Here is a 23,135-nt window from a genome sequence, read left to right as displayed (position 1 = left end):
AAGTCTTTGAATGTCCGTGAAAGGCCCAGCCAGAGCCCAGACTATGCATCAAGGTTTCCCATCCAACCTGACAGAGCTTGAGAGGATCTGTAGAGGAGAATGGGAGAAACTCCCCAAGATTGTAGCTTCATACCCAAGAAGATTCAAGGCTGTAATCCCTGCAAAGGTTCAACAAAGTACTGAGTAAAGGGTCTGAATACCAATGTAAATGTGATATTTCATTTTATTTTATTTTTTGCAACCAAAAACAACAAACGTTTTTGCTTCGTCATTATGCGTATTGTGTGTAGATTGATGATGGGAACAAAACGATTTAATCAATTTTAGAATAAGGCTGTAACATAACAAAATGTCGAAAAAGTCAAGGGGTCTGAATACTCTTCGAATGCACTGTAGATCACTGGCTAGGCCTACTACAGTGTTATTTTGTATTGTGTTTCTACAGCAGTAGCAATTTGTTATGTAAAATATCTGATTCATTGAATTGCAATAAATTCTTATTGAGGCCACTCTTCACTAAGAGTTATGGTTTATTGCGCATGCTGCGACTACTGCAGTCCTTCTCACCCCCGCCCCTTTATATTATAGTAGGCTATAGCAGAGACCCCTGAATCGGCAGAATTTTCGAGGCTATTGCGATTCTGTAAAGGAAGGGTGGGAGACATCTGGGCGCTCGGGGGTCACATTAGCGCAGCATTTGGAACGGTGTGTGGAACATGGTCGTTTACATTTCATTTCCTTAAATTTCAATTTCTCTCTTCCATTTGGATTCATTTTTCTATTGTAAAACGGCTATAGCCTTACGCGCGTGCATCCAGTTTCAATAATCTTATTGCGCAAACCCGATGACACATTAGGGTTTATTCCATCTATATACGCTGATCAGCCAGGAGTTATGAATTTCTATTTTGCAGTATTTGCCTTCATGGCACCGTGCATTTTTGTTATAGTAACGGTAGGGGTATCATGTATAATTCATCGAAGGAGGCAGAGTCGGCTTTGAAAACGCTCACTTCTATGATGGACGCTCTGGGTCGTATTAGTGTAAGTAATTATATACTTTCTGTGGTCTGTGTTAACATGTTTTGTTGTTTTCCCGTTGTAGTCTATTCTAGTCTAAGACATTTTATATGCTACATTTGATGCATACAGGCAGTAACAGATTGCCACCATTTTTGTTCAGGTGTCTGATTTGCCCGCATTTTCCACCTGTCAGACCACACTTATTACATCATAATTTGGTCTATACCCTCACAACATTCAAGCACAGTAACTCATGCCATTCCAACATTTAACACGGCTCAATGTAACACATTGATATATATTTTTTTTATATGGGCTATTTCTATTTATATGGGCTATTGGCTATTTCTAGAAAATATATATGCTCTCTTCCTCCTCAACCTACCCCTCATCACCCTATTCTTCTACTTTGAATGTGGTAATTAATTCGTTATGTTAGCCTAAATAGTATTAAACCTAGACATTAAGGAAACAGATATGTATGTTTTAAATAACACTGTAGCCAATACAAAATTGGAATCAGATTGCTTGCTGTCTTGTGATGTTTGAGAACAGAATGTAGTACACCCATGTCGTATTGTGAATGCTTACGACTTCCCATTAGGCTACCATTTAAAATGTCCATTAGATTCTCCTGCATTTTTTTTTATATCAAGCTGCGTCCAAATATGTTGAAGCCTTCCAAATGTATTGAACCACTTGGGTAGGGCTATCATAGGCTTAACGAATTTTGGTGCACATTTCTGAGACAAAACTATAAGGTGCTTTATAATGGCTTGTGTAAAAACATGTAAACCCTATTGCTTTCCAACTGCAACATTATACAAACTGGAAACAAAAAGAGAAACCATGCAAATAAAATGCCACACACTTTGTGGAGCTCCTGGGATAAGCAGGGACCAGGGATGCTCATTACCATGGAGATGGGATTCAGGCCAGGCCCATGGAGGCCTTTTGCTGCAGAGGGGGAGATAAGGCCAAAAAAAGAATGGCTATGGGTACGAATTCTCTGGAACCCTGCACATGTGCGAGATTCTCTACTTTACACTAAAGGAAAGATTCACCTATTTTTAATGTTATATTTTTTTGGTGCATCTCTCTGAGCGATGTTCTATCAGTTCCCCGAGTCATTTCATGCTTTCATGTGTATCTGAGCTCTTAGACACGCTGTTCACATTTGGCAAAACGCATCATACCGACATGCAAAACATTTTGGGACTGTATCAACAGTTGATTAATGAAACAAATACCAAAATATAGTTTGAGTGGAATTGTCCTTTAAGCCTTGTGCACACCAACTGCTGTAAACTGTATGTGTTCTGGCGGAAGTCCATTCATTTCAATGGGAGGCAATCTGCACTGCTGCGACTCGTCTGCTGGACTAGGTTGCGGTGCGTGCAGTGTGTCGCATGTGTTGGATTCTTTTCAACTTGTGTGTTGCTTTGCCGTGCCGTATCAGAAACAAAAGTAGATGAACCACAGAAGGTGCTGTGTCGCGAGATTTTTCTCTGAAATTTCTGAGAACATGACTTTAAATAGAACCACGATGAAACCTCCAGGAAACATTATGCTGAAGTACTGAAATTCCCCTCTCAGAAACATACAGTATGGTTTTCTGAACATTATGTGCCAGCTGGGTATCCTGTACCCATCACAGAACATTGTGGGAAGGTTGTAAGCAAAATAACCATAGGACAACCACACACTCACCTAGGTCTAAGACATTTTCTAGCTGGGTTATATCCTTTTCTTTATGTCATAAAAATTGCCCAGGCTTTTTATTTCTGCTGTACAGAGGCTACATGATCATGTCAATACATTTGGTTGAGGGTTCAGAAGAGGGTGAGTAAAGAGAAAAATGTGAAGGGAGGGGAGAGTGAGCAGCAGTTATATATAAAAACAGAGTTGCTGCGGATCTTACTTTTCCAGACCTTCGCTCCCATCAACCAAGGCGCCAAAGCCTCTGTACATGTGCCGGACCCCTCACTCCACGCACAGTCTCAATCCACTCCACTTGTAGAGAACAGGATACCGAATGGTGCTCGCTTAATAAAGTTAGATCAAAGCTGAATCAATGGCCGTGTTCGAGAGCATATCAAAACGACTGCAGGAGACTGCCGACTGACTCATGACTCATTATTATTTGTAGATCAGTCAGTCACAATTTACCCATGATACATTGCGGTTTTGATCCTTTCGAACACGGACAATGTCTGCATGATCACATTTTGTTTGTTACGTTACAGCCTTATTCTAAAATGTATTAAGTGTTTTTGTCATGCCGTGTGTGTAGGTGGCAGGGAATTCAGGCGCAGGAGAATCAAACTTGGTATGAATGGAGTAGTTTAATAACATAAAACAAAACCTCCAAAACCAAAGTACATAATATAATAAACATGGGTACAAGAACCCGTCGCGCACCAATCGAATATCACGAGCATAACAACAAACAATCTCTGACAAGGACATGAGGGGAAACAGACATTTTTGTAAAAGTATTACAAATAAAACACTGATATCACATTTACATAAGTATTCAGACCCTTTACTCAGTACTTCGTTGAAGCACCTTTGGCAGCGATTACAGCATCAAGTCTTCTTGGGTATGATGCTACAAGCTTGGCACACCTGTATTTGAGATCCTCTCAAGCTCTGTCAGGGTGGATGGGGAGCGTTGCTGCACAGCTATTTTCAGGTCTCTCCAGAGATGTTCAATTGGGCTCTGGCTGGGCCACTCAAGGACATTCAAAGACTTGTCCCGAAGCCACTCCTGTGTTGTCTTGGCTGTGTGCTTAGGGTTGTTGCCCTGTTGGAAGGTGAACCTTCACCCCAGTCTGAGGTCCTAAGTGCTCTGGAGCAGGTTTTCATCAAGGATATTGCTGGTCTTCGCTCTGTTAATCTTTGCCTTGATCCTGACTAGTCTCCCAGTCCCTACCGCTGACAAACATCCCCAAAACATGATGCTGCCACCACCATGCTTCACCGTAGGGATGGTGCCAGGTTTCTTCCAGACGTGACGCTTGGCATTCAGGCCAAAGTGTCCCAATCTTTGTTTCATCACACCAGAGAATCTTGTTTCTCATGGTCTGAGAGTCTTCAGGTGCCTTTTGGCAAACTTCAAGAGGGCTGTCATGTGCCTTTTACTGAGGAGTGGCTTCCATCTGGACACTCTACCATAAAGGCCTGATTGGTGGGGTGCTGCAGAGGTGGTTGTCCTTTTGGAAGGTTCTCCCATCTCCACAGAGAAACTCTAGAGCTCTGTCAGATGGACCATCTGGTTCTTGGTCACCTCCCTGACCAAGGCCCTTCTTCGATTACTCAGTTTGGCCTGGCGCCCAGCTCTAGGAACAGCCTTGGTGGTTTGAATCTTCTTCCATTTAAGAATGATGGAGGCCACTGTGTTCTTGGGGACCTTCAATGCTGCATAATTGTTTTGGTTCCCTTCCCCAGATCTGTGCCTCGACACAATTCTGTCTCAGAGCTCCACGGATAATTCCTTCGACCTCATGGCTTGGTTTTTGCTCTGACATGCACTGTCGACTGTGGGACTTTATATAGACAGGTGTGTGCCTTTCCAAATCATGTCCAATCAAGTGAATTTACCACAGGTGGACTCCAATCAATTTGTAGAAACATCTCAAGGATGATCAATGGAAACAGGATGCACCTGAGATCAATTTCGAGTCTCATAGCAAGGGGTCTGAACAAGGTATTTCTGTTCATTATTTTTAATACATTCGCTAGATTTTCAAAAAAACTGTTTTTGCTTTGTCATTATGGTGTATTGTGTGTAGATTGCTGAGGGTTATAATTTAAAAGTAGCCTTCCCTGTAGCTCAGTTGGTAGAGCATGGTGTTTGCAACGCCAGGGTTGTGGGTTCGATTCCCACGGGGGGCCAGCACAGAAAAAAAAAAAATGTATGAAATGAAATGTATGCATTCACTACTGTAAGTCGCTCTGGATAAGAGCGTCTGCTAAATGACAAAAAAAATAAATATATATTTTAGAATAAAGCTGTAACGTAACAAAATGTGGAAAAGTCAAGGGGTCTGAATACTTTCTGAAGACACTGTATTCTATATAACAGAACCGGATAAAATAGCATATTATAACGTTACTGTAAGAGAAAAACACCACCTAATTTCTTTCTAATTACATTTTTAGGATGATGTTCGCATTTAGGATGATCGCATTTTTCTCTCATGTGGCCAAAACACAGCAGCGTGCAAGGTGCAACTAGGCATAATATGTTCTTTGATTGAAACTAAACACAGCCTGGATCCAGGGACCCACAGCCTGGATCCACAGCAATGTCTTAAAAATAATGTCTGCGTAAAATAACACATGCGCTGCACCGAATGTGATTAGGATCTTTAGCTCTGGGTTAAGAGGTTTCCAAGTGGGCGGAATGGGGCCTTACCTTTGGATCTGTAGCCTCAGCCAAGAAACACCAGGGTACCAGAAGATTGCACAGCGTGGTAGGCTACACTAGTAACCTAGTTATCAAAAAAGAAAACAATGACTGAATTCACTGTTTTGATGCACTAGGCTATATCAATAGGAATTAAAAGGGAGTCTTTGGGAGTGTTCGAAGGGGCACCTTTCATAGTGTGTTGCATTATAGGGCAAAACATTTCCAATTTGCGACTGCATGAACTTTTACAAAAACCATGTGATCAAAGGTCATGAAGTATTGAATGCAGTTGACTGAAAAGTTTGCAGTTGCTCATCACCAACTTCATCCTGCAGCCCTCACCTGCATTGTGGGAGGCTCTATTGTCAACCAATCATTAAGGTGTTTTTGTTTTACCAGATGTGACTGAAACAGGAACCAACATTGCCGCAATTCATGTATACATTAGATATGTACAATTGAATGTGGTATTTGAGGCTCTCTCTCACCAAATGATAGCACAATGTACTGTACACACATATATACTGCTAAAAAAAATAAAGGGAACACTTAAACAACACATCCTAGATCTGAATGAAAGAAATAATCTTATTAAATACTTTTTTCTTTACATAGTTGAATGTGCTGACAACAAAATCACACAAAAATAATCAATGGAAATCCAATTTATCAACCCATGGAGGTCTGGAGTTGGAGTCACACTCAAAATTAAACTGGAAAACCACACTACAGGCTGATCCAACTTTGATGTAATGTCCTTAAAACAAGTCAAAATTAGGCTCAGCAGTGTGTGGCCTCTACGTGCCTGTATGACCTCCCTACAACGCCTGGGCATGCTCCTGATGAGGTGGCGGATGGTCTCCTGAGGGACCTCCTCCCAGACCTGGACTAAAGCATCCGCCAACTCCTGGACAGTCTGTGGTGCAACGTGGCGTTGGTGGATGGAGCGAGACATGATGTCCCAGATGTGCTCAATTGGATTTAGGTCTGGGGAACGGGCGGGCCAGTCCATAGCATCAATGCCTTCCTCTTGCAGGAACTGCTGACATACTCCAGCCACATGAGGTCTAGCATTGTCTTGCATTAGGAGGAACCCAGGGCCAACCGCACCAGTATATGGTCCCACAAGGGGTCTGAGGATCTCATCTCGGTACCTAATGGCAGTCAGGCTACCTCTGGCGAGCACATGGAGGGCTGTGCGGCCCCCCAAAGAAATGCCACCCCACACCATGACTGACCCACCGCCAAACCGGTCATGCTGGAGGATGTTGCAGGCAGCAGAACGTTCTCCACGGCATCTCCAGACTCTGTCACGTCTGTTACGTGCTCAGTGTGAACCTGCTTTCATCTGTGAAGAGCACAGGGCGCCAGTGGCGAATTTGACAATCTTGGTGTTCTCTGGCAAATGCCAAACGTCCTGCACGGTGTTGGGCTGTAAGCAACTGAGAAGTGGTCTGTGGTTACCACCTGCAGAACCACTCCTTTATTGGGGGTGTCTTGCTAATTGCCTATAATTTCCACCTGTTGTCTATTCCATTTGCACAACAGCATGTGAAATTTATTGTCAATCAGTGTTGCTTTCTAAGTGGACAGTTTGATTTCACAGAAGTGTGATTGACTTGGAGTTACATTGTGTTGTTTAAGTGTTCCCTTTATTTTTTTGAGCAGTGTATTTAGAGTTTGTGAGTGTGTGATATGGGGGTTGGAGATATGTTTATTTTGACATTACAACGAAAAACGTTTATAAACAATGGCAACACTACCATGTTGCAGTGAGCCCTGCTGTTGGAATACCACATCAGTGTCCAACTTTCGGCTGCCGCAGATTAACCTCCCCCGACTTCACTCCTCGACTTTTGTCTACAGTTGTCACGACTTCCACTGAAGGTGGCTCCTGTCCCTGTTCGGGCGGTGCTCGGCGGTTATCGTCACCGGCCTACTAGCTGCCACCGATCCATTTTTCCTTTTCATTTGTGTCTGTCTGTTTTGTTTACACCTGTGTCCTATTAGTTAATTTCGGTGGGTTTATTTACCTCCGCTGCCTGCTATTCTTTGTGCGGGATTATTTTGCTGTGTAACGGCTGTCTATGGAAGAAGTGGACCAAAATGCGGCGGAGTTAGGGTTCGTCATATTTAATTAAACGAACACTATGCATTTCACAAAAACAACAAAAACTGACAGCCAACACAGTCCTGTCAGGTGCAACCACAATGACAAGAACAATTACCCACGAAACACAAAGGAAACGTAGGCAACTTATGTGTGACTCCCAATCAACCACAACCCTCTACAGCTGTGCCTGATTGGAAGTCACACGGCCAAAATCAATGAAACAATAAAACAAACACTCCCTTATGCCACGTCCTGACCCAACTACACCCTCTACTGGTCAGGACGTGACATGCTGTTGTTGCTCTGCTAGGGGTGCGTGTTTGCGCCACAGGGTTTTTTTTCCCTCACGGTCGTGTTGTACCGTTTTGTAGTGTATTTAGGAGCAGAGGTTTCTCCTCCGTGTGTTATATTTATTTCCCTGTGTGTGGCGACTTCGTTGGGTGTGTTTCCCCACCTGTTGTTGTCGTGTTTGGGACATTCAATAAACGATTGTGCTACTGGAATTCCTTGCTCTCCTGCTCCTGACTCCTGCACGTACCTCTTCTTAGGAGGCACCTGACAACAGTCGGTTGCTTTCACCTTACTACTGAATGTGCCATTAAAATAATTTGCATCTCACAAATCCTGAGCAGGGAGTTGAAGACCAATCAAATTAGATTCCATCACTCTAGCAAAGAGTGCGCCATCATCCCTTCATTCTACGTTCATAACAGTTTTGTTCTTTACTACACTTTTATGACTTGTATAATGTGTAAAAAAAATATCCCAATGGTTCATGCATTCAAAACAAGACTTGCAATGTCAGTTACCTGTGTGATATCATCGGTCTGACTAAACTGTTATCAATTTAAAATGTATATTCTGCGTGTGGTAAGCTCTTACTTACATACGTATGTACGTATATACAGATGTTGTATCTTAACTTGATCACTTGAATTTTCCTTCTGCATCAGGAAATTGAAATGAGCCTCCTGAGTCCCTGAAAATATGCAGCTCTCTTTCTCTCCATGCGGGAGCAGTCGAGCCATTGGGATCAGGACTTGCTGTCAAAATCATTTTCTTTCTCGCTCTCCTAAGTTCTATAATTGCAACAATCAAATGTACAACAATTTATATGAAATTCAGCCATACACATCAGCAACCGTTGTTTTATATAGTTTAATAACGCAAGATAGATATTGGTCTCCACTAGTGTACACTAAAGTCAACATTTTGTTAAATTGTTGCCTGGGGTGGTCTAGCGGTTACGGCCACTGCCTTCAGCATGCACATATAGGCCTACGTGTCAGTGTGGCACAAAACTCAATTCCCCCGATTGACTTGGTTTATTTACACATTTCAAACAGTCCAGGGATATTATACCCCCTGACCATACATACCAAACTCTGACCATACCAGACACTTTTGGATAACATAAATAGGGAACAAATAAAATAATAACAATAGGCTACATCAACATTAGTTTCCATTCATACAAAGTGTCGGGTAAATTGCCACAGTAGATTTGCCGTGGTAAATGAGGAAATTTTTGATTTATATTGTAAGCAATGCTTGTCAAATATACTGAACAAAAATATAAACGCAACATGCAACAATTTCATTGATTTTACTGAGTTACAGTTCATATGAGGAAATCAGTCAATTGAAATAAATAAATGAGGCACTTATCTATGGATTTCACATGACTGGGAATACAGATATGCATCTGTATGGTTACACATACCTTAAAAAAATGGGCCTCAGGATCTCATCCCGGTATTTTTGTGCATTCAAATTGCCATCGATAAAATGCAATTGTGTTCGTTGTCTGTAGCTTATGCCTGCCCATACCATAACCCCATGGGACACTCTGTTCACAACGTTGACATCAGCAAACCACTTGCCCACACGACGCCATACATGTGGTCTGCGGTTGTGATGCCAAATTCTCTAACATGACGTTGGAGGTGGCTTATGGTAGAAAAATGAACTTTCAATTCTCTGGTAACAGCTCTGGTAGACATTCCTGCAGTCAGCATGCCAATTGCACGCTCCCTCAAAACATGAGACATCTTAGGCATTGTGTTGTGTGACAAAACTGCACATTTTAGAGTGGCCTTTTATTGTCCCCAGCACAAGGCGCATCTGTGTAATGATCATGCTGTTTAATCAGCTTCTTGATATGCCACAGCTGTCAGGTGGATGGATTATCTTGGCAAATGAGAAATGCTCACTAACAGAGATGTGAACAAATTTGTTCACAAAATTTCATTGTAGATAAAATCACCCTTAATCTGTAAAAAAGGACTAAGTTGTTCCGAAACAATACCAACCAGAGGGCTAACATACAGTATCTTGAAAGACTTAGGTTGCAAGCAGGACTAACGTTAAGGTAACATAGTGTTAGGTTCTAATTCTCAGAGTAAAAAACTCAATGGACACTATGAAAGCTTAACCAAGTTTATTCTTCCCAGAGGGCCAATACAGCTGCAGTAGACAATGACATTTCACACAAGCACTGATATTTAACCCTTCCTTCTAGGCTGAGTCTCCTCCTACACATCTGAACAGCCAATGCATCTCTGTTGCTAGACAGAACCATAGTGATATCTGTTCTTCCTCACTTTATCTGACCTGACCTCTACCCCAAAGTGCTCACTCCTCCCCAACTCACAGCTGTCATGGAGCCTGGTACCAGACTGTGTCTCTTCTCCTCCCAGAGGATCCCTCCCATAGGATCCCTGATGGCTAACAATAGCATATCCTGAAATAATGTAAATGTGATACATTACCCTCTCTCCCTCAATGACATGAATAAGTATATTTCATATTCTCAGAATCCAACAATATAAATAATATTTTAGGGTGCGGTAATGAGGTGACCAATAATGGTTGCAACTGAGATCAGCTGTGCAGGTGAATTTAGCGTTATTCATGGTTTAATGAGACATCAGATGGCGATAATCTAGTGCCATCAATGGTTGCAAAAGGCCTGTTGTTATTTGATTATATTCCAATAGCCTACACCCATTAGCCTATGCATTGTAACATAATGAAAGGTGTGAAAACCGATAATAGGCTGTTAGTGTTTCCGTGGCTGAGTTGGTGAGCTGCTATTGGCCATCAGTTGATTGACAGATGTAGGTCTACTATAAAACGATAAACTTTCCTCCAATGTGGATGCTCGCCCACGTTTTATACTTAGGATACAGTTCCTTCAGAATGTATTCATTCCTCTGGACTTATTCCACATTCTCTTGTGTTACAGCCTGAATTCAAAATGGATTGAATGCAAAAATTAAATCTCACCAATCTACACACAATACCCCATAATGACCAAGTGAAAACAGGTTTTTTGAAAATGTTTCACATTTATTCTAAATAAAAATCAGAAATACCTTATTTACATACAGTACCAATCAAAAGTTTGGACACACTTACTCATTCCAGGGTTTTTAATTATTTTTTACTATTTTCTACATTGTAGAATAATAGTGACGACATCAAAACTACTTTAGGGCCTTATTGCAAACAGGATGCATGTTTTGGAATATGTTTATTCTGTACAGGCTTCCTTCTTTTCACTTTGTCATATAGGTTAGTATTGTGGGGTAACTACAATGTTGTTGATCCATCCTCAGTTTTCTCCTATCGCAGCCATTAAACCATTTTAAAGTCACCATTGGCCTCATGGTGAAATCCCTGAGCGGTTTCCTTCCTCTCCGGCAACTAAGTTAGGAAGGATGATTGGATCTTTGTGTGAGTTATTATGTGACTTGTTAAGCCAATTATCCTCCTGAAGTTATTTAGGCTTGCCATAACAAAGGGGTTAAATACGTATTGACTCAAGACATGTCAGCTTTTCAGTTTTAATGAATTTGTAAAAATGTGTACAAATGTAATTCCACTTTGACGTTATGGAGTATTGTGTGTAAGCCACTTGTATTTTTTCAACAACATTATAATTGATTGGTGGCGCAGTCTACTAAGACAGTTGGTAATCCTGCATGGGGCAAATATATATAAAAAAAAGTAAAATCCTTTATTTACAATGTTCATCCGTGCCCACACAAAAGTGAAAGCATATCTTTGAGAGGGGTCACCCTGGTAGTAGTTGTAGGTTTTTATACAGTACCCAAGAAGACCAATCTGTGAGTTCATTTGACCATTGGAAAAAAAGCTGCATAAATACTGAAATGCGTGTTGGATTGAACTGAGCCCCTAATCTTAATTTTCAAGGTGATGATTGCACTTTTCTTTCCTTCTTTCCAACACAATTTCGCAATAAATGTGAGTTTAGTAATAATAATAATCGCATCACGGGGGATTCGAATTTACACAGCAAGTGGCAATAGATGTGACACTCACAAATAAACCACCCACAAATAATCCCCCTCCTGAACCAACATTTGCACTTGATCTCCCCCTTCTAGCTCTGACTTTGCTGATGGCTACTTTATTGAGGAAAAGTATACTTACTATGCCTGTGATACAGTATGTGGTTGTACCAACTAGCTATCTTAAGATGAATGTACTAACTGTAAGTTGCTCTGGATAAGAGCGTCTCCTAAATTACTAAAATGTCAAACGTAAATGTGAGGGGTCTCGGCGCCTTACCACTGTGAGTTAACTGTCCAGAACTGTATTTGCTTGCGATGCACATCATTTTATTATCCAAGTGGCTCTTTTCAGCTCGTTTCATCTTGTTCTTGATACCTTAGCTGTGTTCAAATACACATACTAACATACTGTATACCACATACTTAATGAGGATATAGTACATACTATATACTATTAGTTCATTTTAGTATACTGTAAATGAACGGTATCCTTTCAGTTGAGCATACTAACGCTACGCCTGTCTGCCAGAAGTTGATGCTGTTGCTATGCAACCTCTTGCTAACTTGTTAGCATAACAAATTACTAGCTAGACATTTTACAACTTCGGTGTGTTTGTAAATTCAATCTGGAGTTCCAGAGTGCGCTCTGGGCGTTCGTAAATTTAGAGCGTTGTCAGATTGTCCGTTCGTAAATTCATAGCCTTTCCCTCTCGGAGCATTCAGAGCGCACACTGGACTCTCTGGCCGAGGAGTAGGGTTGATCCTATCGTTCTGACCATCACAACGGCAGTCAAGCACACAACAAGCTAACTGGCTAGCGACATCGAGACACAAATGAGAGACCACTTCACTCTGAACATTTTACTCGCCCTAGCAGAGCTGGTTAGGCTGTTTTCATGTTATCCAGAGCGTTGGTGACTGTGCTTCTGGCAACAATTTAATAATGATTTTTTGCCAATGTTTATTGACACCGGCCATATACAACGGGTGTTGAGCATTCGTAAATTCATCAGTTATTCTGCGCTCTGGCACAGTCAGGCAAGAGTACTCTGAAATAAGAGTAAATAGCCAGAGTGAATTTATGTCCATTGAGAACGCACCATGACTATACCACTTAGCTAAGAATGACGTGATTTATCAAGTCAATAAACATTGGGTAGTTAGTTAGATATCATATAGTTAATATACTGGCAATTAGTAGCCAACTAACATTAGGTAGCTAGCTAGCAATGCACCCCGTATTATCGGCATATTAAACAGTGTTTAAAAAATATATTATCTTCAACAGTGTTATCTTGTGATCAAGCCATCAATGTTTTGTAATTATTGGTGTCGTAAAAATGTTACCTAACGGGTTAGCAATTAGCATGTTTGACATTTCAGTGGAAATACTACTACTATCAGCGGTAAGCGGTGTAGAAAAAAAAAATCCTGTATTATCGGCATACGGTTCCCAGTTAATGGCCACCTTAATATTTTGTTTAATTGCAAGATATATCTGTTTAATTTTGTTAAAAAAGAGAGACCAACCTTGTATCCGAAGTGTTTACTAGAAGTTGACTAGTTCCCCCTCCGATGTTGGGGGAAAATGAGTTAACATACCAGTAGTTAAAGCAATGAATTTGTATCCACTCTCGTCGGACTTCGGCTGCATATTTTCCGCCATTTATTCAAACGTTGTGAAGCCACGCCCATTTTCTGAAGAATTGCATTATTGGCCCTAAAAGCACGGAAATAGTGTCCACTGCTTGTTTACCTCGTATTTTGGCGAATGTAGCACGACATCTGAGAACTTTTGGCATACTAACTATCTATACTATGACCAATTAGCATACTACATACTTAATTTACGTCACAAATAGTATGGTTAGTATGAGTATACAAACACAGCTCATGTCTTTTTGAGGTGTTTTGACTGATTTCATGTCAATGCTAATATGGCAAAAATGTTGCCCCATAGTTGCTAAAAAAAACTAACCGTCTATGCTTTAGTGAGAAAGTGTTAGGATCAGGTGCAACTACATGTACCCACCTCCAAAATGAATATTTATGAGCAATTCCCCCCATCCACAACTTCTCACCTGAATGCATTTTTTTTAACATTTGAAGCGGTTGGGCAATTGCGGTTGAGACTTACCCTTTAACCTTTGAGTTGTTTCTGTTTTAACACTGTAACCACACAGGATTAACGCGTCAAAAATGCGTGAGTCAAAGGGCAATGGGCCGGATTCGAACCCATGCTGAGTCTGGCATATGTGTGCTGGGGTCAGTGGCTATAATAATTTATTCTGCCTATTGCTTTCCTTCAACATACAGTACCAGTCAAAAGTTTGGACACAACTACTTATTCAAGGGTTTTTCCTTATTTTGACTATTTTCTACATTGTAGAATAATAGTGAAGACATCAAAACTATGAAATAACACATATGGAATCATGTAGCAACCAAAAAAGTGTTAAAATTGTAACGAGGGTCGTATAAAGGGGACCAAGGTGCGGCGTGTAGAGTGCTCATACTTTGCTTTAATGAAAAACCTTGAACAAAAAACAACAAAACGACAGCCAACAGTTTCGTCATGTATACTCACAAAATGGAAAACAACTACCCACAAAAACCCAGGAAGAAAAACCCCTACTTAAGAGGCAACGAGGACCAGCTGCCTCCAATTGGAGATCAACCCCAAACAACCCCAACATAGAAATAGAAAAACTATAACTAAACATAGAAATAGAAAACATAGAAAAACACAAAACACCCCTGTCACGCCCTGACCTACTCTACTATAGAAAATGACATCTTACTAGGGTCAGGACATGACAAAACTAATCAAAATATATTTTAGATTCTTCAAAGTACCCACCCTTTGTCTTGATGACAGCTTTGCACACTCTTGGCATTCTCTCAACCAGCTTCACTTGAAATGCTTTTCCAACAGTCTTGAAGGAGTTCCGACATATTCTGAGCACTGGCTGTTGGCTGTTTCTTCTTCACTCTGTAGTCCAATGATTGGTTCAGACGCGCGGAGGAGACCTGGGAAGCCGCCCATGGTCACCCCCAGCAGGCCGCGCTGCGCCAAAAGACCAGTGAGGCCCTGGTGTTCGCACCGGGGAACAGGGTCTGGCTCTCGATCCGAAACCTGCCCTTCCGCCTGCCCTGACGGAAGCTGGGCCCGCGGTTTGTGGGGCCATTCAAAGTCCTGAGGAGAGTGAACGAGGTATGTTACAGGTTACAGCTTCCCCCCGATTACCATATTAACCCCTCGTTCCATGTGTCTCTCCTCAGGCCGGTGGTGGCTGGTCCGCTCCAGGAGTCTGAGGTACGGGAGGTTCCTCCGCCCCCTCTGGACATCGAGGGGGCCCCGGCGTACTACGTCCGTTCCATCCTGGACTCGAGGCGTCGGGCGAGGGGCCTTTAGTACCTCATGGAGTGGGAGGGGTATGGTCCGGAGGAGAGGTGCTGGGTTCCGGTGGCTGATGTATTGGACCCTGATGCTGCGTGAGTTCCACCATCGCTGGCCGGATCGCCCTGCGCCTCGTCCTCCGGGTCGTCCCCGAGGCTGGTGTCGACGCACCGCTGGAGCCGCGCGTTGAAGTCGGCTTCTCTCCTTGTTCGGACGGCGTTTGGCGGTCGACGTCACCGGCTTTCTAGCCATCGCCGCTCCATTTTTCATGTATCCATTTGTTTTGTCTTGTTCCCTGCACACCTGGTTTTCATTCCCCAATCAATCTACATGTATTTATTCCTCTGTTCCCCATCATGTCTTTGTGTAAGATTGTTTGTGTTACGTGTTTGTTGTTGATGCGCCAGACTGGTTTGTTTTTTCCGTGGTATTTCACAAAGATGTTTATTGTTAAACATAATTCTTGTGACTGTTTTGCGCGTTTTGCACTTTTGCCTCAATAAAGTGTGCGCCTGTTCACAAATCTCTGCTCTCCTGCACCTGACTTCACTACCAGTACACACACACTTGACAATTGTGGAGGCCAGGTCATCTGATGCAGCACTCCATCACTCTCCTTCTTGGTCAAATAGCCCTTACACAACCTGGAGGTGTGTTGGGTCATTGTCCTGTTTAAAAACAAATGATAGCCCCACTAAGTGCAAACCAGATGGGATGGTGTATCACTGCAGAATGCTGTGGTAGCCATGCTGGTTAACTGTGCCTTGAATTCTAAAACAATCACAGACAGTGTCACCAAAAAAGCACCCCCACACCATCACACCTTCTCCTCCATGCTTCACGGTGGGAAGTACACATGCGGAGACTCTGCGTGAGCGGTTGAAACCAACAATCTCAAATTGGGACTCATTAGACCAAAGGACACATTTCCACCAGTCTAATGTCCACTGCTTGTGTTTCTTGGCCCAAGCATGTCTCTTCTTCTTATTGGTGTGCTTTAGTAGTGGTTTATTTGTAGCAATTCAACCATGAAGGCCTGATTCACGCAGTCTCCTCTAAACAGTTGATGTTGAGATGTGTCTGTTACTTGAACTCTGTGAAGCATTTATTTGGGCTGCAATTTCTGAGGTTGGTAACGCTAATGAACTTATCCTCTGCAGCAGAGGTAACTCTGGGTATTTCTTTCCTGTAGCGGTCCTCATGATAGCCAGTCTCATCATATCGGTTGATGGTTTTTGCAACTGCACTTGAAGAAACTTTCAAAGTTCTTGAAATTTTCCACACTGACTGACCTTCATGTCTTAAAGTAATGCTGGACTGTCGTTTCTGTTTGCATATTTGAGCTGTTCTTGCCATAATATGGACTTGGTCTTTTACCAAATAGGGCTATCTTCTGTATACCACCCCTACCTTGTCACAACACAACTAATTGGCTCAAGTGCATTAAGAAGGAAAGAAATTCCACAAATTAACTTTTAACAAGGCACACCTGTTAATTGAAATGCATTCCAGGTGACTACCTCATGAAGCAGGTTGAGAGAATGCCAAGAGTGTGCAAAGCTGTCATCAAGGCAATGGGTGGCTACTTTTTTGGTTACTACATGATTCCATATGTGTTATTTCATAGTTTTGATGTCTTCACTATTATTCTACAATATAGAAAATAGTCAATATAAAGAACAACCCTTGAATGAGTTGGTGTGCCCAAACTTTTGACTGGTCTTGGTACTGTAACAATTGATTTTCCGTAACTAAAAATACATATACCCCCTACAAATATGTAAATGTATTATAATACACATAAGAATTCACACGAGACGCGTTGTAGCCTGCACATAGCCTACATAAGGTAGCCTACAATGTTGGTACGATATTGCATCATATACAAACACTGCTTCCTGCTGCCACCTGGCGGCGATTCAAAATATTTTTTTAGATATTCAAATCCTCCTGCTGCAGGATTATTTTCATCCTTTGACCAAAGTGGTCAAATTAAGATCCGACATCTGTACGTACATACTTATTTACTCATTTCTATGCAGAACATAAGGCATTCCAAATGTAAGCTACTTGCCTAGTAGCCTACTTATAATAGTTTCCACCCCCAGGATCACCATCAGTCACAGACACCAGACCTCTGGAAGCCTCCCTGGGACCTCTGGAAGCCTCCCTGGGAGCTCTCATCATGACAATCCACAAGCACGCTGGCAGTGAAGATGCCAAGACCCTCATTAAGAAAGAGCTAACCAACCTCATCAAGGCTAAGCTGCCAAATATTGCTGGGGTGAGTCATTGCAACACCTTGGGACAGTTTCCCGGACACCGATTAAGCCTATAGTCCTGGACTAAAAAGCACTTTCAAAAATGAAGATCCATTGAGCATGCTTTTTTTTATGTCCAGGACTAGCCTTAATATGTGCCTGGGAAACCGCTCCCTTATGAGATAGAAAATGCTATTCTAATGCTATTTTTTATTGTTAAAGATGCAGTCCGGGATCTTAAGCACTTACAAATTTGTAACATATTTTACGAATTGGAATTCGCAGGACGTAACATATCATATGAAATGGATGACGTAGTACACAATTTTGCAACATTTTCAGGGACCCGTTTTTGCTCTTGAGCACCACTTTCAAAACTACTGATTGAAATTATACAAAAGCTCTGGAGCATCACTTTAAATGTGTCATGATTTTAAGAAAAAAATCCACTTGAAATGAAGTTTTATTGATCTTTGACTGATTCTATATTGCAGTCCTAGCCATTCGGTGTGAATGACAATTAAATACAGAAATCCTAATATATTGTGTCTTTCTTGTGATCCTATATTACATTGACATAAGCAGAAGGGTGGTCCTGAAGTGGGGCACCTGATGACAATGCTGGACCAGAACGCTGACGACTCCATGAACTTCAAGAAGTACATCACCTTGAATGGATCCCTTACATGTGCAACTCTGCCCTAGTGGGAAAATGCCAGCTTCCATCTGCTTTGTACAGTGTATTACATTACACTCGTGCACCCCCCTCCTGCAAATCAAAATGCGTCTGGATTTACCGGTAATATTCTCAACTCCAGAGCATAAAAAAAAACTCCCATAGGCCTATTTCCTGTGGGATCAGGCGCATGCTTTCTCTCTAAAATGCTATGTTTTAATAGGCCCACCAAGAACCCATGTTATCTATATCTATTATAAAACAGTAGGCCTGTAGGCTAGGGCTGGTCCTGCATGTCCGATGCGCAAAATGCACATCCAAATTGGGAGTGAGAATGTAATTTTCACTTCTCCAGTGTGGGCTGACTAATCTACCAGCTCACGTTTGTTGCCTATGTTGTAGGCCTAGTGCTAGTTTGACTCATTGTGTACAGTACTTTGCTTTATTTGACAGCATTATTTTAAAGGATTTGAGGGGTAGTTTAAGAGTTGGGAAAAACAGGGCAATGAGTCATTAGATCAGCCATTGAAGATTTTATGCACAGGGAATAGGCTGCTATAAGCCCATAGCACTTTTGATAGTATACCTTGGATACTGTGGATTGCTGCATGTTGCATACATGATGTGTATAAACCCTGGATGACTGACAGGGGGCACTGTATTGAAGTCACCTCACAGCCATCTTGGCATCTCTGCAATGTAAAACATATTTTTAAAGATATAGAAATGCATTTATTAATGTCTACATTCGTTTTTTGACACATTTATTATATTACAGACACAATAATGCACACTTTTAAATTATATTATGTGAGCTAAACATATATATATATATATATATATATATATTATATTATATATTATATATATATATATATATATATTTTAAAAAATCCTTGAAGTATATATTTTTGGAGAGTTGTTCCTGTTCCCAACAACAAAGATACTTAAATAGCCGTGGGAAGTAGGGGTGCTGAGGGTGCTGCAGCCACCCTTGATAGATTACAATAAAGAAAGTATTAATAAAAAATACATATATGTTTTTTTAAGAAAATAAAAAAATTGTGCACTAGGCCTTTATTACTCCTGTATGAGAGGAGCAGAGAAAAGAAGTCCTTATCAGCAGAGCCTGCCTCCGTTCTTTCACCATTCATTGTTCCCATAGGGGGATTTTACAACCACTTCAAACAAGGTCTGTGTTTCATGTAGGCTTTCCCTGGCGTGACATTTTGATAACCGTGTAAATCTCTCTCGGACAAGGTGACTTTTATCAATATATTCCGCTCTATTTACCCCCAGATTCTAAAATGCTAATTAGCCTCAAAGGCGACATATGAAAACCTACAAATCCATGCAAGCTCCTGCGCGTCATCTTTAGCTGACACCTTTGCTGTCAGCTAGCTAACTACTAGCTACTGTGTTAGAGCTAGGCCGTAACAAAACCCTTCCAACACTCCTGCTCTTCAGGACTTCCTGCAATGACTGAAACAGACCAAAGCCGGAGAATAGTATAAACAGCTTACCTAGTTGAGAGGTGATAAGACTCAGGCATACCCATTGGTTCTGGAATAGAGAAGGTTTGCAATTTGGCATCAATTACATGACAGTAATTCTACCTAAAAAACAAACGTGTGAATACCAATTACCTTTCATATTGGTAGTTACAGTCTTGTCCCATCGCTGCAACTCACGTACGGACTCGGGAGAGGCGAATGTCGAGAGCCATGCCCCCCCCCCCGCCAAGCTGCTTCTTGACACAACGCACGCATAACCCGGAAACCAGCTGCACTAATGTTTCAGAGGAAACACAGTACACCTGGCAACTGTGTCAGCGTGCATGCGCCCGGCCCACCACTGGAGTCGCTAGAGCACGATGGGACAAGGACATCCCGGATGGCCAAACCCTCCCCTAACCCAGACGATGCTGGCCCAATTGTACGTCGCCTCATGGGTCTCCCGGTCGTGGCCTGGTATCGAACCAGGATCTGTAGTAAGGCAGCTAGCACTGTGATGCAGTGCCTTAGACCGCTGCGTCACTCAGGAGGCCACAATTCCAATTAATTTAAACCCCATTATAACAAGTAGGACTAAATAAGGTTACATAACCTTATTTAGTCCTACTTGTTATACAAATTGCAGTCTAGTAGCTATACTAATAATTTGCTGTCCAGAGTGTAACAGCAAACAGATCAATGTCTTCCCGAAGTAAAGTAAGTAGAAAGTTGACTCAAGAGATGCTAATTGGTCAAAACTCTCAAAAAGCCAGACCAATATAATACAGCTAGCTAGCTAGGGTAACTACAAGTCAAGTGGTAGGTTACTGGGAATAGGCTTCCCACCCCTCACCCACAGACACAAACAAACATGATCAAGAATGCCTAGCTTCATCATCAAAGTTAGCTAGCTAGTTAACTAGCAAGCTAGACTGTTGGTTTATAAAAGCCAAAGAAAGCAAACGTTGTTTTTAGGAATTTCTCATGCATTTAAATATCAAGACAAATAGATGGCTAATGTAGCCAGTCTACATTTGGCCACCCAAGTGGCGCAGTGGTCTAAGGCATTGCATCTCAGCTATTGGCGTCACTATAGACAACCTGGTTTGAATCCAGACTGTATCACAACCGGACATGATTGGGAGTCCCATAGAACGGCGCACAATTGAACCAGCGTCGTCTGAGTTTGGCCGGTGTAGGCCATCATTGTAAATAAGAATTTGTTCTTAACTGACTTGCCTAGTTAAATAAAGGTGAAATTAAAAATGCTAACTAGCTAACCATTAGTTAGCTAACCATTAGCTAGCTAGCTAGCCTACAACTCAACATCTTACAGGAACAAGCTCACTGGCCAAGCACACGCACGTTCGTGGATGCAAGGTCCGATCACTTCTGACACCAATGAAATGAAACAGACAGGGAGCAGGTCTCGAGCCCTCAACATTCTGGCCCGAATTCCAGCACGCCATCGACTGTGCCCCAAAAGCATGCTCGAGCGGCAGAGTCGATATCTACCCTTATAAACCTAGAGTTGTTACAGTATTGATAAAAGTAGACTTGTCCGAGAGTGATTTACAGTTATCAAAAATACAGTTATCAATCAAAGTGTTTCTAAAATCCCCCATGGGAAAAAGTAATGGTGGACAAACGATTGGAACCGTTTCCATGTTTGACCACTAGGTTTTATGGGTATTATGACTCATACTGTGATACTTTATACTTTATAGCATCAGAAATCCAGGGTTTATATACATAAATGGTTGCATATTAAGGGTGTGTTCGTAAATTCCCTCTGGAGTGTCAGAGTGCGCTCGGAGTGTGCTCTGGGCGTTCATAAATTCAGAGTGTTGTCAGATTGTCCATTTGTAAATTCAGAGCTGATCCGAGTGTTCTGACCTCGCCCATTTTACTCGCCCTAGCAGAGCTGGTTAGGATGTTTTCATGTTATCTAGAGCGTTGGTGATGATAACTGTGATGCTGGCAACAATTTAATTACGTTTTTTTGCCGACGTTTACTGATATCGGTCATATTCAACGGGTGTTGCACGTTCATAAATGCATCTGTTATTGCTCTGGCACACTCAGACGAGTGCTCAGAAATCGGAGTAAATAACCAGAGTGAATTTACGAACTCACCCTAATATTACTATTGGGATGTATAATTGCTATGGTAATTTGGAATATCCAGTCAATGAGCATTATGGGTAATGTAGTCATTATACAGAATCTACATTGCAAGTGCTTACAAGTGCTTACATCATTGACATTGTAACAGCATGGTATCCCAGGGAAAAAAACTGGAAAATAAACAAAAATACAAAATACAGGAGGACATGTTTCTTTTAAGCCTAAAATTAAGAAATGAATCGTAAAATCAACTGCAGTTTAGAGGCTTAAGGTATAGATGCCACATAAATAAATGCCTGTTTAATTTGAATTTGTTTGTCTGGGTGTTTTCTTTGTGAATAAGGTTTTTGTTTTGTAGAATGAGGAATTTATAAGGAATAAACGTTTGTGTCAATAACATATGTACCAGTACGCTAAGTAATATGTAATAATAACATTATGCGGTGACACCATTTCCTTGTACTATAAGGATATTTGAGATCAAATTGTATTCACATGGTTGCACTGGTTATGCTAGTAAATTAATGAAACTGTTTCCTATAAAAGTATAGCCTAACCAGATGTGTGGCTTTCTGAAATTCAGTCAAAATCAGCAAAAGCATGGTAGGCTATCTGTCCTGTCCCAGTATGGCGTCTGTGAGCGCACAGGCAGCGCCATTGAAATACAACGTTGCAAACTCTCTAGGCCTACATCTCTATGGGGACAACGGGAAATAATGGGGAAGTGGCTAGACTCTCGTTTTATGATTATCAGTGAAATTAACGAATGTATAAAATATGAATTACTATGTATAGCTTTGTAAGACTATAAATGTCTAATCACCCAGGTTTGGAGTAGTTAGAAGGTCTGTTCCCCTGCTTTTGAGTGGAGCTGGCGACTATACCGGGAGACTTCCAGCAATTGTGCTAAAATAACGGGTTGGCTGGATAACGATATGCTAACTTCAATAATCTCCAAACTGCAGGCAGACACATAAAAATGGTAGGCCTATACATGCGTTCGTCTGACTCTGGGTAAGTAGATAAACGACTTAAACAAATATAGTAGGCGACAGTATGAAGTTTGGCATAAACTGCTTCTCCAATACAACTGATACGCGTGTACCGAACGGCGGGGAAGGGAAGAGAAAGGCAAACACCCTGGTGCATGCCTGGTTTGAGAGGCATGGTGCATGCCTGGTTTGAGAGGCAAACACCCTCGCGCTAATAGGGTTAATGCACTCGGTCGGAATTGTAACATGGCTCATATAGTGGAGGATTGCTACAAAATGTTTTATCTTTGTTGTTAATAAATTGACAAAATACCCAA

The 23,135-nt window shown here is 41.6% G+C and overlaps 1 long non-coding RNA gene across 1 annotated transcript; it reads left to right on the top strand.

Annotated features, from left to right (window-relative positions):
- The first annotated feature begins 603 nt into the window (after window positions 1–603).
- Window positions 604–19,028, top strand: LOC106588174 (uncharacterized). The gene is made up of 3 exons (XR_001324599.3): window positions 604–1,044; window positions 17,378–17,553; window positions 18,116–19,028. It is a non-coding gene; the product is annotated as an uncharacterized LOC106588174 (long non-coding RNA).
- The last annotated feature ends 4,107 nt before the right edge of the window (window positions 19,029–23,135 follow it).

The sequence above is a fragment of the Salmo salar genome, chromosome 27 (genome assembly GCF_965601325.2).
Source record: "Salmo salar chromosome 27, fSalSal1, whole genome shotgun sequence".
Classification (NCBI taxonomy): domain Eukaryota; kingdom Metazoa; phylum Chordata; class Actinopteri; order Salmoniformes; family Salmonidae; genus Salmo; species Salmo salar.
The sequence above is the reverse complement of the archived record's forward strand: the minus strand, read 5'-3'. Positions and strand labels throughout refer to the sequence as shown.